We start from the raw sequence: 3,959 nt of genomic DNA on the forward strand, positions 1-3,959 counted from the left end.
GAACGCAGCCCGCACCTGTCAGTTTTGCGTTCTTTGCTCTTAGAGCGCTTTCACATTAGGGCGTTAGTAGCGCGACGGCAGCGCGGCAGCGGCGTTTTTATAATGTGAAGGGAGGCATCAGCTGTCACATAGTATGAAATTTTCGGCAGCGTGTCTGTCGCGCGTTTGTCGCGCTGCTAAATCGCCTAAATATGAAAGCGGCCTTACCTGCTCTGTCTAATCTTATCAATACAAAATTTATAGAGACCGACAATGTTTTTCATATATGATATACTTTGGCCTGACCGCAGACCGCAGAATTCATCCAGTGTGGCAAATCCTTTATGGTGTACGACCGGTGTGAGCGAACCGTCAAATTTGCATTTTTAAAGTTAGAATTTTACAGCGGTGGCGAAGGTGTGGCGAAACCATGACACGTATTTGCACGAAACTTATTTTTGCCTTTGCTTGAGTTATTTCATGTTGTGTACATTACATGTTTTTCATTTGAATAACTTCTTTTGTATTAAAAAATATCAGTCTTGCAAACTTTTCCAACTTTTAAGTTTACTAACTTATACAAAATACTCAATATTTAAATGATGGCATACTTATTTTATTCTTCTCACTTACATTTGTCTATTACTGTCAACTTGTTTATATAGAGATTTCAAGCCAACCACAACCTCTACAGACAAAAACACAAGCTCTGTAAAAGGTCTACACATAGGTTGTTTCAATTCATTAAAGAGTGAATGGATTCTCCATGTACAGTCACGGAATGAAAAGGTTCGTCAGTTTTCAAATTGATTCCTTCAACGAATCGCGAGCACATATTACCTTTTGAAACTATGTTACAGAATAATCTCGACTTAGAGAAAATAATCTTTAACTGTTCGTCAGTAAAGTTCAAAATTATTCAGATCAAAGTTGTTTGACGATTTATCTTGTCAAGAAGATTATTATGATTGATAAACTAAAACCTTCTTGTTGGTTCAACCTGCCATTATTATTTCTATTAAATAAAAAAAACTATTGTCAATTGGTCAATGTCATCATTGCATTGCACTGATGGGATAGAAAAATAAACAAGCAAAACCTTATTCGTTAGCAAACGTCATATTTATTTAAATGTTAGCAGCACTGTTTCTTGCACTGTTATGTTGGCAGGTTTGACTCTTACAGTACCTAGTGCAAGCGAAAACCGACACTAAGGTGACGAACCTTTTCATTCCGCGACTGTACATACATAAGTATACGTTCCTATTCATCAGTTGGGTCAGCGACATTTTCTGGAGGGTTCTTAGCGAGATTTCATTTATATAATTACAGTGACAATACCATACATAACAATCTTAGTTAATAACGCTATCTTAATAATTATAAAATAAACAAGCACTGAGACAATCAAAAATAACGACGAAAAACAACAAGGTCGATTCAAACATGTCCATATCGCGAAAGATCGAAAGTGCGTGATCGGGCCCTTTCAACATTCCTCCTGTCTACTTAGGCCAAAAGTGGCATAAAACAACCAAAATTATTACCGCGAATGGACGTGCAAAATCAGCGGCGGACGACTTCGCGTGTGCACTTCGATCGTACCGAAGCAAGGCGCGGAGGAAACGTCAGAAAAATCGAATTTCCATGCCGGCAGTTGAGGTTCAGGCGGCGCGGCGCCCACACCGCGCTCACAGCGCGCGCGCCAAGCCGGACTCCGTGCATCGCGCGCTCAAAACTCTTCCAACGTTCCAAATTCAAATTCAAAAGTTCAAACTTCGAAGTGCTCAATGTGCAGTGTTTTTTCTTTTTAAAACCTAATGGTGGGCAAAACGTATTATGGGTTCGGCAACGGCCGTCCCGATAGTGAGACAGTTTGTCCGACACAAATTCGTGTTCATACCTTTCTTTATTAAAAGGTGACGTCACACGGGACTTTTACAACGCCAACGTTTTCAATTTGCGCTATAATTGATCGAGTGTCATTACTCATAGTTGCATTGTCTCGTGTCGGTGCTAAGTGGCAAATGAATCGTGCCTATCCACTGAATTACGGCCTTCAGCCAATATTGATTATTAAACAATATTGCATTCTTTGCCAGTTGTGTAAACACCTACACTATTGTTGTGTGTATGTTTTATGTGTATTTTAATTAGTTATAATCCATAACTTTATCCATAACTATTTGTTTATGTAAGTTTTTTAACCAAACCATCAATCACTTAATTATTAGCTATTACTCTAATTATCAAATCTCTTATTTACTACCAGGGTAAATTAACTTTTTACTTAACAATGTAACAATCTAACAAATTGAACCTAAATTTGTCTCTAATATTGAAAAGTAGTCAAAGAAACTACTAAATACTTCAGATAAAAATAAATCAACAGTTTTTCTTGTGTACAGTTATTGCTGCGCATTATTCTAATAGAATCGCTAAAGATGAATGTGTGTACATACTAGACAATATATTCTGTGGCCATAAAGCCTTTCGACGTCCGTATTAAGACATATAACGTAATATATGCCCCTCTTTATGTTTTGCGAAGTTGCGGTTTCCTGAGGGCGTTTTGTCAAAACTGTGTTCATTCATAATCAGATTAGAGTGAAAGTATGTTGTATCATTTCATTTCTTCAATAAATTGTTGTTGGGGATGAATCAAATATCAAGGCAATTAATTAAAGTCAAGAATCAGTCCACTTCATCAAAATCATTTTTTGCGAACTAATATTATTCATTTATTTTTAACTTCACACTGGCAATGTACACGCAAGCCGTAGAAAAAAAAGTTGAAGAGGTTATTGGACTGCGTAAAAAACAAAAGAAGAACATTAAAAAGTTTAAGTTGTCAAAGATTGACATTATTCTTTTTAAAACTCGAATAGCGATTGGAATAAAAGAGGATGATTGTGTTATCGTAAAATAGATGCAACTTTTTCCAGTCTATTAGAGTGAAAAGTTCGTTAAAACTTAGAGTACCTTCGAGTACTGTAAGATTTATTTTTTACTGTCGTCAGCTTATTACAGCACGGGAGAACAAGATGTTTAGATTATTGTGAAATGCAACAGCATTTCTTGCTAATGCGCCTTATTCTTGACATTTAAAAACTAGTCTAGTATTTTTATCTTAATGTAACTTTAATCCTTATTCCATTCAGAACATGGCAGTAAATCTTAAAATTTTGAAAGGACTAAAACCTGTTAAATCAAAAGCACTTTCTACCTAACTTTAACCTGAATGACTTCCAAAATATTGCTGAAAATACACGAGAAAAATAAAGGAATTCAGGGTCGTTAATATAATGCTTATGAATTACATGACTTTTACGCTTTTTCACTCACGCGAATGTCGTATATTAGTCATTCAAACCAACTAATGTACATTTCGAATACGCAACGACATAGGTATTATAATTAAGGAAACGCTGAGCAATATTTTCGTAATGAGAGTTTGAATGAAAAGAAAGGTCTAGAAAAACAAATGACTGACGCACAGAAACAAAAACAAAAAAATGAAAATTTTTCAAAGAAAAATAAATCTATTCACGATGAAAACAAATGACTGCGTGCTCCAAAAAACAAAAACAATAATTTTGATCAAAAGTGTAACTTTACTAGATAGGTACCTACACTCTGGATCAAGGATCTAGGCATCATAAGAGCATCATTAATAAATGCTTAGGGTACCTATACGAGAACTTAGTGATAATCTAAATAACGTAATAGAGAGCGAAGCTGAAAACAGCTTTTAATGTGAAGAATATATTTTGATGTCATCATCTATGACTAATATTGAGTCAAGTTCAAGCGTCGTTTTGTAATACAGACCTAAGACCTATGTTGACGTTACGGTTGATAAATGAACGTGATCATGGTGAGTTGTGGTATTCGTGTTTTAACCGCTTTGTAGACAAGCTCTTTGTCGTCCCAAGAAAAACAATGCGTGATTGGATATAAATATGAACAGTGAAATTCAA

This window comes from Ostrinia furnacalis, unplaced genomic scaffold (assembly GCF_004193835.3).
Source record: "Ostrinia furnacalis isolate ACB-3 unplaced genomic scaffold, ASM419383v2 OfSCF0260, whole genome shotgun sequence".
In the NCBI taxonomy this organism is placed as follows: Eukaryota; Metazoa; Arthropoda; class Insecta; order Lepidoptera; family Crambidae; genus Ostrinia; species Ostrinia furnacalis.